Source organism: Phoenix dactylifera, chromosome 14, assembly GCF_051530095.1.
Source record: "Phoenix dactylifera cultivar Ajwa chromosome 14, Ajwa_hap1_PhDact_Kaust_v1.1, whole genome shotgun sequence".
NCBI lineage: Eukaryota > Viridiplantae > Streptophyta > Magnoliopsida > Arecales > Arecaceae > Phoenix > Phoenix dactylifera.
The window spans coordinates 6,357,190-6,373,214 of NC_143203.1; the positions used below are offsets into that span (position 1 = coordinate 6,357,190).

Genomic DNA, 16,025 nt, shown 5'->3' on the forward strand with positions numbered 1-16,025 from the left:
TTCTTCCAACCAGGGTTATAGGTATTCGAGTATGGATCGTTATAAGGCTTTTGGTAGGAGTTCATAGCATTTGCTTGATCGTGCAAGACTTCCTTGAATGCCGGTATGGTGGGGCAATCTGTAGTGGTATGACCCGACATATCGCAGATACCACAACACTCGTTTCTGAGCTCTATAGTCTTGACAGGCTCAACCTTCCTAAGCTCAATTTCTTCTACCTTCCTAGTGAGGGCTGCCATTTTAGCGTGAAGATCATCCTCAGTTCTGAGGTTGTAAAGGCCTCCATGTACAGAGCTAGTAGGCTTAGGCAAAGACTTGTTGTTTCTATCCCCGTTATCCCAAAGTTGGGCAGTCTCAGCAAGGGAATCCAAATACTCCCATGCCTCATCAGGTTGTTTTTCTAAAAATCTACCATTGCACATGGTCTCTACAAATTGTTTCAACTGTGGAGATAAACCTTCATAAAAGAAGCTAATGGTTCTCTAAGTTTCGAATCCGTGATGAGGGCATGAGAGAAGAAGGTCTTTAAATCTTTCCCAACATTCATAAAATGTTTCATTATCTTTTTGTTGAAAATTGCTGATATGTCTTTTCAAAAAGTTAGTCCTTTGTGTGGGGAAGAACTTCTTTAAAAATTCTCTTTGCATATCTTGCCAATTTCTTATTGATCTAGGTCGCAAAGAGTTTAGCCGTGTTTTGGCCTTATCCTTTAGAGAGAAAGGAAACAATGTCAACTTGAGGACATCCTCGGTGACATTTGGCACTCTAAATGTAATGCTCAATTCTTCAAAATCCTTTAAATGAAGATACGGACTCTCGGACTCTAACCCGTGGAACTTGGGCAGCAATTGGATTACCCCGGGTTTGATGTCAAAATGTCCTACATTATCAGAAAAAATTATGCATGAAGGCTGACTAGTCCTAGCCGGTTGTAGGTATTGTCTTAGAGTCATAACATGGGGTTCTCGTTCTCGATTGTGGTGACTCCCCGCATCTTCATTTAAATCAGCCATCTCACAAGGTGTGAGATACTGCGAAGGAATTTCAGGGGTATGTCCTAAGGGATGATCTAAAGTTGTACGACTTAATCGACCGGTGTCGTCCCTATTCCACTTTAGCATGCAAAATATTTCCCTCTTTTTTTTTCTTTTTCTTTTTTTTAAAAAAATAAAAGAAAATAAAAAATAAATATAAGTACCAACTAAAGTTACCCTAAAACGATATCCTAAAATAAAAATTTTATTCACAATCAAACATGCAACAAAACATTACACCTCAATTTCTAATGTTTTTCTTAAATTTCTAGACAGCTCCTAACTGGTTTGAAGAGGGCACCTAAGCCTCCAATCCGGTCTAATGAACCGAGTTGACCAGGTAAGCTCCCAGGTAAGTGGAGGGGTCACGATGCGTTCGCAAAGGTCCCACTTAAAACCCACTTGCCTCGAACAGATGAACTGTCTCCCTTATAGGGACAAAGCTTGCCTAGACATCAACTAAGCCACAGAGCGAAATTGGTGCAACTTTCGGTGGTCTTCGTCCTATTGAGCTCGAATGTCCTTAGGGGCCAACGTCTAGTTGATTTTAATTAAGCTTAGGATATTTGCACTGGGGTGATTTTTGGGCTAAGGACGAGTGATGAAATCCCGACCTTATCTTTTTAAATGGGTTCAGCCCTTAGAATATTTTATGCTGATGCCTTATACTATATGCAACAATCAAGAGATTTTTTTTTTTAATGTTTTATGACATGACATTAAATTTCATTGAATAGGTGATCAAGCAAATTAATTAATTTTTTTTAAAAAAAATTTATGAGTTGACGTTTGAAATTTGAAATTTGAAATTTGAAATTTGAAATTTGAAATTTAAATTTTTTTAAAATTTTAGGTTTTTCCTCTTTTTCTAATTTTGAATGATCACACTTGATCTTTTCTTAAAGTTTTTTTTTTTTTTTCAATTTCTTTTATCAACAAGGGTTAATAAGATATGATAACAATAAATTTCTTATTCTAAAAAAATTAAATGCAGAAAATTCAAAGCAGAAAGCAGCAAGGTTTCGTATTAATCTAATGGTCTTAAAAGTCTCAGAATGTCAATCAGACCGTTCAGATTATTGAAAAAGATGTCTTGCACCAGCTGACCAAATTTGAGTCCAATCAGACGCTAATTTCTATGATATCAGAGTTTGATGCAGACTGTGCAGGGAATTAAAAATAGTAGTAAAGATGTAATTTAATTTTTTTCAAAAGAAAAATACTAACTACTAAGGTAAAAATTAAATCTAAAATTATACTAATAACTCAGCTGTTCCCCGGCAACGGCGCCAAAAACTTGGTGCAAAAATAAAACTGTGCTCCCAAGTGCAGGAGAATCGCACAAGTAGTATAACTCGGAAGTCCGAGGTCGATTTCTCAGAGAACGATCTATAGATTATTAGCGTAATTTTTAGATGTGATTTTTAGTTGATCTTCAAAAATTAAAAGCAGAGAATAATAGATAATTAAACAACGTTGAAGAATATAGAGAAGGCTAGGGATCTGGATTCCCCCTTGATAATGTAATTTTCAATAATTAAATTTTTGCGATTCTTGATTAAGGATTAATTAGATAGAATAGTTCTAAGCATGGAATATATACTTTGAAAACATGAATTCAACATTCAAGTATTTATCGTGCCGGTTACGTCTACGATAAATCAAAAATCGAAACAGCCCATGCATCAATAAATATAAACCGTACAAGATCTATCTAACAAATAAGTATGCAAGAACCAAGAGCATATAATAGATGTAAATCAAAGAAAATAATCGTTCAGAATTTTACTTGAAGAAAGCAAACTATCAAGGGTTCTTCCATCACCCTTGACCTAGGACTTTAGCCTTCCATTAAAAATATTATCCTCCCTCTCATCACTCTTTTTTTTTCTTTTGAAGAACAACCCGAGAGAGAGGAAAAACTCCTCTGTTTTCTTCCTTCAACCGCAGCAGCTCCCCTGTTTTTCTTTCTTTTCGGAATCGGAGCTCCCCCCTTCCAGTCGAGAAGGCCCTCTTCATATAGATCGCCCTAGAGCCCATGGACAAGCTAGGATTCCCCTGATCGCGCATGGAGAGGAGGTGACAACGGAGCGGATCCGGCGCTGATGGGTGCGACGCTTCACGGGATGCTGGGGTCTTGGGCTCGGGCGGACGCTGTGGAGGAGATTGCGGGCGGATCCGGCGTTGAGAACGGACGCCGAGGATCGTGCAAGGGAGGCTGAGGCCTGGGAGGTGATCTTGGAACAGGGGAATTTGTCCGTGGGTGGAAACCGATCCGTGAGGCTCAGGATGCTTCACGGGCTGCCGGGACGCTTCACGGACAGCCGGGAGTGATCGCGGGCGGATCAGGAGGCTGGAAATGTGGAGCGGATGCGGAGGGATGGTTGGGCGATCATGAATGGCTGCAGGCGAGATCAGCGGGCTGAAGAACGAAGATGGAGGAAGCTGGGAGGCGTGTGAAACGGGCGGAAGAAGGGGCGTTGATCGGGATGCTGGAGATGGAAATGGTTGCATCGCTGGAGGAGGCGGATTGAGCGGACGGGATGACTGGGAGACGCTCGGGATCGTCCTGGCGAAGATGGAAAGACTCCGCATGGACGCTGCGGAGCGGGAAGCTTGGATGCGGGTGCTCCACGGACGCTTGGGAGGTGATTGCGGTCAAGACGGGAAGGGAGCTGATCACTGGTGCGGATGGAATCAGGATGCTAGGATTGGGTGCGGGAGATCAGATCACATATGGTTCACGGACGACTGGAAGCTTGAGTTGCATTGCGGAATTTGGGGAGTCGCTTGGGTGCGCGGAAGAAGAGTCATAGACTCTGTTCTGCTATTGGAAGGATGCATCCTTTTTAGATGAATTTATATAAAATAATGTTAAATATTATAATAATTGCTAAGGATAAAATATTAATCATGCAAATATTAACATCTATTATTTATCATTATTTTGCTAGCATTAGGCTAAGTTAATTGGTACTTAGATCGCACTTTTGTGCTCTCATCAATGTGTGTGGCCCAATCGATGTGCAAGCCAGGGGACGTTATTCGTACTTCATTACCTTTACTGATGATTATTCACGGTATGGGTATGTGTATCTTATGAGACACAAATCTGAATCTTTTGAAAAGTTCAAAGAGTTCAGAAATGAAGTAGAAAAATAAACTGGAAAACCCCTTAAGGCTCTTCGATTAGATTGAGGAGGAGAATACCTTAGTGGAGAATTCCGGGACTATCTCAAGGACAATGGCATAGTCTCACAATGGACTCCTCCGGGTACACCTCAACTCAATGGGGTGTCAGAGAGAAGAAATCAGACTCTATTGGATATGGTCCGGTCCATGATGAGCTTCACTGATTTACCTATATTTCTTTGGGAAGATGCCTTACTTACTGCAGTATATCTACTGAATAGAGTTTCCTCTAAATCCGTTCCTACCACACCGTATGAGATATGACATAGTAAGAAACCAAGTCTTGGTCATCTCAAGATTTGGGGATGTCCGGCCCACGTCAAAAGACTACAGGCGGACAAGCTAGAGGCTAGGACCATAAGTGCTCGTTTTATAGGATATCCTAAAGAGTCATTAGGATATAATTTTTACGTCTCAGAGGATCACAATGTATTTGTGAGCCGTCATGCCATCTTCTTGGAAAATCAGTTTATCCTTGATAGAGGCAGTGGGAGGAAAATTGAGCTTGAAGAGAAAGTCTCTGAAAAGCAACGAGTCATGGATCCTATCGAACCCATTTATACAGAGCCAGCACACGATGTCCCTCATCCACCTCGCAGATCTAGTAGGATCTCCCATCCTTCCGATAGATACTTAGGTATACTAGAAGAGGATACCGAGGAAATGTTTCTAGTGGGAGATAGGGATCACATACAGGATCCCAAAACCTACGACGAGGCGATATCTGATATCGATTCCGAGAAATGGTTAGAAGCTATAAAATCAGAGTTAGACTTCATGCATTCCAACCAAGTCTGGACCCTAGTAGATCCACCAGAAGGTATTGTACCTATTGGATGCAAATGGATCTACAAAAAGAAGATAGGTTCAGATGGAAAGGTAGAGACCTATAAAGCAAGGCTAGTGGCGAAAGGGTATAGTCAACGCGAAGGCATTGACTATCAGGAGACCTTTTCACCTGTAGCCATGCTGAAATCCATCCGAACATTGCTTTCCATTGCAGCATTTCATAATTATGAAATTTGGCAGATGGATGTGAAAACAGCTTTCCTGAATGGACATCTTGATGAAGATATCTATATGGAACAGCCTTTGGGTTTTACTTCCAGTGATGGAGATCACAAGGTCTGCAAGCTGCAAAGGTCCATCTATGGACTAAAGCAAGCATCTCGGAGTTGGAACACTCATTTCGATGACGCAATCAAAACGTTTGATTTCATCAAAAACGAAGAGGAATCGTGTGTTTACAAAAAGATTAGTAGGAGTGCTGTCGTATTTCTCGTACTATACGTGGACGACATCCTCCTGATAGGGAATGATATTCCCATGCTAACCTCGGTCAAGGTCTAGTTGTCAAAAGAGTTCTCCATGAAGGACCTTGGGGAAGCATCCTATATTTTGGGAATAAAGGTCTATAGAGATAGATCTAAAAGGATGCTTGGCCTATCACAGAAAATGTACATAGAGGAAGTGCTGAAAAGGTTCAGCATTGAAAACTCTAAAAGGTGTCTCTTACCCCTAAGGCATGGAATTCATCTCTCCAAGAAGATGTGCCCCAACACATCTGAAGAGATTCAACGCATGAACAAGATCCCCTATGCATCAGCAATAGGGAGCCTCATGTATGCCATGCTATGTACACGACCTGATATAGCCCTTGCTGTGAGTGTCACAAGCAGATATCAGTCGAATCCAGGTAAAAAACACTAGACAGCTGTGAAGAATATTCTTAAGTACTTGAGAAGAACTAAAGATTTATTCTTGGTCTTTGGAGGATCATCAGAGTTAAAGGTAGAAGGGTACACAGATTCAGACTTCATGACTGATGTCGATGATAGGAAGTCAACATCTGGATATGTGTTCTTGTGCAATGGTGGTACGGTGAATTGGAAAAGTTCTAAACAACCGATCATTGCTGATTCTACTATGGAAGCTGAATACATCGCCGCCTCTGAAGCTGCTAAAGAAGGCTTTTAGTTCAAGAAATTTATTGCAGAGTTGGACATGATGACATCAGATGCCATAACACTCTACTGCGATAATAATGGTGCCATAGCTCTTGCTAAGGAGCCAAGGTCTCATCAGAAGTCCAAGCATATAGAGCGGCGCTTCCACCTCATACGCGACTATGTTGAGAAGAAGTATGTCGAGATGCAGAGAGTAGACTCCGCGGACAACGTGGCAGACCCGTTCACTAAGCAGTTAAGTCAACAAAAGACTGAAGCCCACCTTGAGAAGATGGGACTCAGATATATGACTGATTGGCTTTAGTGCAAGTGGGAGATTGTTAGATGTATGCCCTAGAAGCCAATTTTGGCTGACACATTATTAATTCTAGGAACATAATTTTGTACTTGACTATTTATTATTGAATAAATAAAGGTATCTTTCTATTCATATTATTTATGTGTCTATGAATCGTCCAAGAATTAATAAGATGATGATGCGTATTCTTAAGAGTTAAGAATTTGAGCCATGCATCATTGGTGATTAATTTCTGAATGCTCTTGATCAATGGATCATCACAAGGACGGTGATCGATCCGATCAGTGCACACATTGCTTTCCTTATGGATGGACGAGACTCGAGTCCACAGTGTGGCGACACTGAAGTAATAGTGCAGGTGCTTGTTAGAGAATAAGGGTACTGAGCGTGACCAACACAAGAAGTCACTTGGATGTCTATCCACTCGTCAGTGACTTGCTTGATGTTGCAGTAGTGTGACTAGTCCTTTGACCTGCGATGCTTCGGCTGTTAGATGTATGCCCTAGAAGCCAATCTGGCGGACACATTATTAATTCTGGGACATAAATTTGTACTTGACTTTATTATTATTGAATAATAAATGGGCATCTTTTTCATTCATATTTTTTGTGTGTCTATGAATCGTCCAAGAAATTAATAAGATGATGATACATATTCTCAAGAGTTAAGAATTTGAGCCATGTATCATTGGTGATTAATTTCTAAATGCTCCTGATCAATGGATCATCACGAGGACGGTGATCGATCCGATCAGTGCACAGATCGCTTTTCTTATGGATGGACGAGACTCGAGTCCACAGTGTAGGGACACTGAAGTGATAGTGCAGGTGCTTGTTAGAGTACAAGGGTACTGAGCGTGACCAAGACAAGAAGTCACTTGGATGTCTATCCACTCGTCAGTGACTTGCTTGATGTTGCAGTAGTATGACTGGTCCTTTGACCTGCGGTGCTTCGGCTACTCACAGTGAGGTTATTGTAGTTTGACTACACGTATACATGGTCTCTAGCCATATGGGTCCTTGTAGTGTAGATTGGCTGCAGTAAGTTCACTGTAGGAGTATGGTATGCACTTACATGGAATCTATCGACCTTGATAGAAGAGGAGTGATCCTATGTGATTTATTAGACTGAGTTCTAAGACCTTGGCCAGGGCAGTAATATAAAGTGGAGAAAGAGTTTTTCACTATCGAACTCAAGTCAAATAAATCTAGACATATGACAGACGGCGGGGTTTGACGAGTTATCCATGACCTCCGGTCTGTAGGGATCCACGATAGAAGGACTGTATCATACGATAACTGCACCTAGAGGTTCATCATTCTATTCTGCTGGGTGGCCACTACATACTGCTAGGTGTCACTGGTGGATGGTGAGATTCACAGGGATCATCTTGATGGTCGATAAACCCTGATGAGTTGAGTTGAAATTGTTTCAACCCATTGAAAGGAGTTTTCAATGATATTGTGATAGAGATCGCAATATATCTCACTACCAGTCAGAATAGAACCTATGGGGTCACACACATTAGAGGTATTGACCGATCCGATGGTTGAATGTGATTAGGAATCACAAATAATCAATTAGATTGATAAATGGATAACCCGCTAAGAGTTAGTGGTTGGAAGAAGGAACAATTGCAATCGAATTGCAATTGAATTTAATTAATTAAATTTAATTAATTGGACTTGATCACGAGTCCTACTTGGAGTAGGATCCTTGGAGTCCTAATTGGATTAGGATTTCAAATTAAATTAGAATCCTATTTGGAATAGGATTTCTAAAGTCCTAATTGTCTTAGGGCTGAAATTTAATAAGTCCTAATTAGATTAGGATTATTTTAAGTCCTAATTAATTTTAAATTTAATTTAATTAATTTCATGACTCCTAATTAGATTAGGATTGAAGAGTTCAATAGAGTCATGGCTCAATTAAATTCTAATTGGATTAGGAATTGGAGGAAATTGAAATGGGTTCATAAAAATCCTATTTTGACTAGGATTGGACTCATAAAATGAACCCAAACCATCTTGCCACTTAATTTGATTAAATGGCTAATAAAATTGGATATGAGGGAGGGGCCCACGCCCCTCCCCTTGGGAAGTGCGTGGAAGAAAAAGGAGGGGCGTAAGCCCCTCCTTGCTGCCGAATTAAGGAGATAAGGGTGAGCTCCTAAAAATTAGGAGCTCATCCTTATCTCATGGAGAAATAATAGGAGGAGGGGTTCGACCCCTCTTCTAATCCTTTTCTTTTGGTTTTCACGGTAGAAAACTCCCTCTTCCTTCCTCCTTTCAGCCGCAAGGGAAAAGAAAAGAAAGGGAGGTGTGGGTGGCCCTTCTTCCTCCCATTTCTTGGTTCCAACAAAAACAAAAAGGAAAAGGCTGAAAGTGTTTTGTTCTTTTTCTTTTTGATCCATCCTTCTTCCTCCTCCTCCCTAAGCATTCAAGAGTTGATTGAAAGGGAGGACTTCAGCCATCAAAAGCCATCTCTGCAAGGGAGCTAGCACCCCGGGGAGATACGTAGGCTTCGATCGAATCATTACCTCGTGTGGATACCCGTAGAGGCCGGACGCGTGTACGGCTTCCATCGAACCTTCTACAAATCCACGTAAATCAGATTTGTGGAGATCATCTACCCGCACAAGGTGAAGATCTGATCTTCTTAATGATTTTAAAATATTTTAAAATAATTTAATTCTAATTTATTTACAAACGAATGGTTTTAAAATACGTTCATGCGATGAACGGATCCCGCATAGTTTTTCCGCTGCAACATGAAAATTATTTCGAATTTTCATGGCATATGTGGGATCCTAACATCGGCTACTCACAGTGAGGTTATTGTAGTTTGACTGCACAAATACATGGTCTCTAGCCATATGGGTCCATGCAGTGTAGATTGGCTGCAGTAGGTTCACTGTAGGAGTAGGGTATGCACCTATAAGAAATCTATCGACCTTGATAGATAAGAAGAGATCCTATGTGATTTATAAGACTGAGTTCGTAAGACCTCGGCCGGGGCAGATTGCACAGTGGAGAAAGAGTTCTCCGCTCTCGAACTTAAGTCGAATAAATCTTGACATATGACAGACGAAGGGGTTTGACGAGTTATCCATGACCTCCGTCCTGTAGGGATCCACGATAGAAGGACTGTATCACATGATAACTGCACCTAGAGGTTCATCATTTTATTCTGCTGGGTAGCCACTACATGCTGCTAGGTGTCACTAGTGGATGGTGGGACTCATAGGGATTCTCTTGATGATCGATAAACCCTAATGAGTAGAGTTGGAATCGTTCCGACCCATTGAAAGGAGTTTGCAATGATATTGTGATAGAGATCACAATATATCTCACTACCAGTCAGAGTAGAACCTATGGGGTCACACACACTAGAGGCATTGACCGATCCGATGGTTGAATCGTAATTAGAAATCACAAGTAATCAATTCGATTGATAATAAGTTGAAGAAGGAACAAAGGGAATTAATTAATTGGACTTAAAACAAGAGTCCTACTTGGAGTAGGATTCCTAGAGTCCTAATTGGATTAGGACTAGGATTTCTACTTGGACTGGAATTCCTATTTGGAGTAGGACTAGGATTCCTACTTGGAGTAGGATTCCTACAATCCTAATTGGATTAGGAGTTTTGAATTAAATTTGGATTCCTACTTGGAGTAGGATTCCTAGAGTCCTAATCGGATTAGGACTTCGAATTCAAATTAGAGTCCTAATTGGATTAGGACTAGAATTAAACAAGTCCTAATTGGATTAGGATTTCTTAAGTCCCAATTAATTATTAATCCAATGAATCAAGATGACTCCTAATTAGATTAGGATTGAAGAGTTCAATTGAGTCATGGTTCATTCAAGTTCTAATTGGATTAGGACTAGCATAGATTGAACCCAATTGATTCATGATTTGGACTAAACCAAATAGGAGCCCTAGATGCCTTTAAAAGGCTTTGAAAGGAGGTGCCCTAATGATAAGTGAAGCCCTCCTCCTCTCCAACTCGTGGCCACCCTTCTCCCCTCTTGGTTTCGGCTGCCATCAGCAAAAAGGTGAGAAGAAGAAAGCTTGGCGGCAGCCTCCTTTGCTTCATCCAACGCAGGGGAAAGAAAAGGGCTGCAAGGTGCTTTGATTCTTCTTCAAGATCCCTCCTTCTTCTTCCCCCTCCCAAGCACAATTAAGAGTTGATTGAAAGGGAGGTGATTAGCCATCAAAAACATATCTCTGCAAGGGAGCTAGCACCCCGGGGAGATTGGAACGTTTGGATCGGTTCCTGCTTCGTGTGGATACCCGTAGAGGCCGGACACTTGAACGGCTTCAAGCTAACCTTCATCCAAAACCACGATCATCAGTTTGCGGTGATCATCTACCCGCACAAGGTGAAGATTTGATCTTCTAATGTTATTTAAAAGTTTTTAATCCTTATCTATCTACGAACGGTTTTTAAACAACGTTCATGCGATGAACGGTTGATCCCGCGCATGCCTCTTCCGCTGCATCTTTAATTTTTGAAATTTTTCTGCGGCATGGGCGGGTTCCCAACACTACATACATGGGAAGCATAAAGAACATGAAGGGTGACAGACCTTCAGAAGGTATGTCAGATATGCTCAGAATATTTAGGAACTGTTACCTATTGCTAGCAGAAATTTGATTTCTGTATTTTATTTAGCACAGAAAGATTTTTATAAGACTACTGTTCCATTTATTTGAAAAATAAATTGGTTCAACATGGTTTTATGATTGACAGTCTCTATCACATACATATGGATGTATCTGTGAATATATCTGAGCAAACAGTGAATACCATAGGATCTGATAGATCCAAAAATGAGATAAATCTAAAGTATTTGTGGCACCTCATGCTTGGCCATATAGGAGAAGACAGAATAAACAAATTGGAGAAACATGAGCTTTTGAGCTCATTGACTTTCGAGTCATATTCGATTTGTGAATTCTGCCTTCAAGAAAAGATGGTCAAATTATCCTTTGTAGGACATAGGGAGGTCCACTGAAATATTTATCCTAGTACACACTGATGTGTGTGGCCCATTCGATGTGCAGGCTAGGGGTTGTAATTTTTACTTCATTTACCGATTACTCACGGTATGGATATGTGTATGATACACAAATCTGAAACTTTTGAAAGGTTCAAGAAGTTGAGATATGAAGTAGAAAAATAAACAGAAAAACTCATAAAGGTTCTTCGATCAGATCGATGAAGTGAATACCTTAGTGGAGAAGTTCCGTGATTATCTCAAGGAGAATGATATAGTTTCATAATGGACTCCTTCTGGTACACCTCAGCTCAACGGAGTGTCAGAAAGGAGGAATCGGACTCTATTGGATGTGGTCCGGTCCATGATGAGCTTTACTGATTTACCCTTGTTTCTTTAGATAGATGCCCTATTTTCAGCTATTTACTTATTGAATAGAGTTCCCTCTAAAGTCCATTCCTACCATACCATATGAGATATGACATGGTAAGAAACCAAGTCTTGGTCATCTCAAGATTTGGAAATGTCCGGCCCATGTCAAACAACTACAGGCAGACAAGCTAGAGGATAGGACAATTAATGCTTGTTTTATAAGATATCCTAAAGAGTCATTAGGATACGACTTTTCGTCCCAAAGGATCACAAAATGTTTGTGAACCTAGATGCTATCTTCATGGAAAATAGTTTATCCTTGACAGAGACAGTGGGAGGAAAATTGAACTTGAAGAGAAAGTCTCTAAACAGCAATGAGCCATTGTGCCTATAGAACCTATTTAAGCCAGTACACGTAGTACCTCCTCCACCTCGAAAATATAGTAGGATCTCCCGTCCGCCTGAAAGGTACTTAGGTATGCTTACAGAGGATGTAGAGGAAGTGTTTCTCATGAGAGATAGGGATCAAGGTAAGGATCTTAATACCTACAACGAGGCGATGTTAGACATCAATTTCGAAAGATGGTTGGAAGTAATGAAGTCAGAGATGGACTCCATGCATTCCAACCAAGTCTGGACCTTAGTAGATCCACCAGAAGGTATAGTACCTATTGGGTATAAATGGATCTACAAGAGGAAAATAAATTCGGATGGCTAGGTAGAGACCTATAAGGCAAGGCTAGTGGCGAAAGGTTATAGTCAGTGCGAAAGTACTGATTATAAGGATACTTTTCACCCAGTAGCATTGCTGAAGTACATTCGAATATTGCTTGTTGTTGCAGCATATCATGATATTGTGATGGTGATCACAAAGTATGTAAGCTGCAAAGGTCCATCCATGGACAAAAGAAAGTATCTCGAAGTTGGAACACTCGTTCCAACGATATAATCAAATCGTTTGATTTCATCAAGAACGAAGAGGAACCATGTGTTTATAAGAAGGTTAGTGGGAGGGCTATTGCATTCCTCGTATTGTACGAGGATGATATCCTTCAAATTGGGAATGATATTCCCATACTGACTAAGGTCAAGGTTAGATTGTTTAAGGAATTCTCCATGATAGACCTTGGGAAAGCATCCTATATTCTGAATTAAGGTCTATAGAGATAGATCTAAGAGGATGCTTGTCCTGTCACAGAATATGTATATAGAAAGAGTGCTGAAGAGGTTCGGCATGGAAACCTCTAAAAGGAGATTATTATCCCTTAGGCATGGGATAAATCTCTCCAACAAGATGTGCCCCAACATATTTGAAGAGATTCAGCAGATGAGCAAGATCCCTTATGCTTCGGCTATAGGGAGCCTCATGTATACCATGCAATGTACGTAACCTGATATAGTCCATGCTGTGAGTGTCACGAGCATATATCAGTCAAATCTAGGCAAGAAGCGCAGGATAGCTATGAAGAACAGTCATGAGTACTTAAGAAGAACTAAGGACATGTTCTTGGTCTTTGGAAGAATATCAGAGTTGAAGGTAAAAGGATGCACACATATTGATGATAGAAAGCCTACATTAGAATATGTGCAATGATGGTTCAGTAAATTGGAAGAGTTCCAAACAACCGATCATTGTGGATTCTACCTTAAAAGCTAAATGCTAAGTCGTATCTAAGGGTGCAGAGGAAACCTTCTGGTTTAAGAAGTTCATTGCTGAGTTAGGTGTAATGTCATCAGATGCCATAACACTCAACTGCGATAACAAAGACACCATAGCACTAGCTAAAGAGTCAAGGTCTCACCAGAAGTCGAAGTACATAGAGCGGCGGTTTAACCTAATATACGATTACCTCGAAAAGAAATAAGTAGAGGATCAGAGAATAGACTCCACAGAAAATGTGGTGGACCCATTGACTAAGCAGCTAAGTCGGCAGAAAACTGAAGCCCATCTTGAGAAGATGGGACTTTAAGTTTTTGGCTGATTGGCTTTAGTGCAAGTGGAAGATTGTTAGAAGTATGCCCTAGAAGCCAATTTGGCTGACGCATTTTTATTCTGGGACATAAATTTGTACTTGACCTTATTATTAATTTATTAACTTGGGCATTCTTTTTCATTCATATTGTTTATGTGTCTATGAATCGTCCAAGAAATTAATAAGATGATGATGCATATTCTTAAGAGTTAAGAATTTGAGCCATGCATCATTGGTAATTAATTTCTGAATGCTCCTGATCAATGGATCATCACGAGGACGGTGATTGATCCGATCAGTACACACATTGCTTTCCTTATGGATGGATGAGACTCGAGTCCACAGTGTGGCAACACTGAAGTAATAGTGCAGGTGCTTGTTAAGAACAAGGGTACTGAGTGTGACCAATACAAGAAGTCACTTGGATGTCTATCCACTCGTCAGTGACTTGCTTGATGTTGCAGTAGTGTGACTGGTCCTTTGACCTGCGGTGCTTCGGCTACTCACAGTGAGGTTATTGTAGTTTGACTGCACACAAACATGGTCTCTAGCCATATGGGACCATGCAGTGTAGATTGGCTGCAATAGGTTCACTGTAGGAGTAGGGTATGCACCTATAAGGAATCTATCGACCTTGATAGATAAGGAGAGATCCTATGTGATTTATAAGACTGAGTTCGTAAGACCTCGGCCGGGGCAGATTGCATAGTGGACAAAGAGTTTTCCACTCTCGAACTTAAGTCTAATAAATCTTGACATATGACAGACGAAGGGATTTGACGAGTTATCCATGACCTCCATCCTGTAGGGATCCACGATAGTAGGACTGTATCACATATTGACTGCACCTAGAGGTTCATCATTCTATTCTGCTGGGTAGCCACTACATGCTGCTAGGTGTCACTGGTGGATGGTGGGACTCACAGGAATTATCTCGATGATCGATTAACCCTAATGAGTAGAGTTGGAATCGTTTCGATCCATTGAAAGGAGTTTTCAATAATATTGTGATAGAGATCACAATATATCTCACTACCAGTCAGAGTAGAACCTATGGGGTCACACACACTAGAGGCATTGACCGATCCGATGGTTGAATCGTGATTAGGAATCACAAGTAATCAATTCGATTGATAACAAGTTGAAGAAGGAACAAAGGAAATTAATTAATTGGACTTAAAACAAGAGTCCTACTTGGAGTAGGATTCCTAGAGTCCTAATTGGATTAGGACTAGGATTCCTACTTGGACTGGGATTCCTACTTGGACTGGGAATCCTATTTGGAGTAGGACTGGAATTCCTACTTGGAGTAGGATTTCTACAATCCTAATTAGATTAGGAGTTTTGAATTAAAATTGGATTCCTACTTGGAGTAGGATTCCTAGAAATCCTAATTGGATTAGGACTTCGGATTCAATTAGAGTCCTAATTGGATTAGGACTAAAATTAAATAAGTCCTAATAGGATTAGGGTTTCTTAAGTCCTAATTAATTATTAATCTAATGAATCAACATGACTCCTAATTGGATTAGGATTGAAGGGTTCAATTGAGTCATGGTTCATTCAAGTTCTAATTGGATTAGGACTAGCATAGAACCTAATTGATTCATGATTTGGTTAAGACCTAATTGGTTTAGGACTAAGCCATAAGAGGGACACCTAATCCTCCTTAGAGGAGGATTAGGGCATCACAAGAAGGAGGGGATCACGCCCCCCTCCTTGATTCCTTTGGTGCGGCATGAAGAGAGGGGGCCGGCGCCCCCCCCTCTTAGGAAACTAGTCTAGATGGCTATAAAAAGGGGCAAGGGGCCGGCGCCCTAAAAAAAAAAAAAAGAGAAGAAGCCCTCCTCCTTGTGGCCGCACCCCCTCTCTCCTTCTCCTTGGTCTTCAGCCGCAAGCAAAAGAGAAGAAGCCCTCCTCCTTGTGGCCGCACCCCCTCTCTCCTTCTCCTTGGTCTTCAGCCGCAAGCAAAAGGAAGAACAAAAAGGCCTTGGCGGCCCTCCTTTCATCCCAATCTTGAGTTGTCAAAGCAAGTAAGGGAAAAGGCTGCAAGCAACCTTTGATTCTTCATCCACTTGCATCCTTCTTCTTCCTCCTCCTTAGCACAATCAAGGGTTGATTAAGAGGGAGGAAATCAGCCATCAAAGTTATCTCTGCAAGGGAGCTAGCATCCCGGGGAGATAGA

At 40.9% G+C, this 16,025-nt stretch overlaps 1 non-coding gene across 1 annotated transcript; it reads left to right on the plus strand.

Annotated features, from left to right (window-relative positions):
- Positions 1-492: 492 nt before the first annotated feature.
- LOC120108787 (small nucleolar RNA R71) lies at positions 493-601 on the plus strand. The gene has a single exon (XR_005509994.2). It is a non-coding gene; the product is annotated as a small nucleolar RNA R71 (small nucleolar RNA).
- The last annotated feature ends 15,424 nt before the right edge of the window (positions 602-16,025 follow it).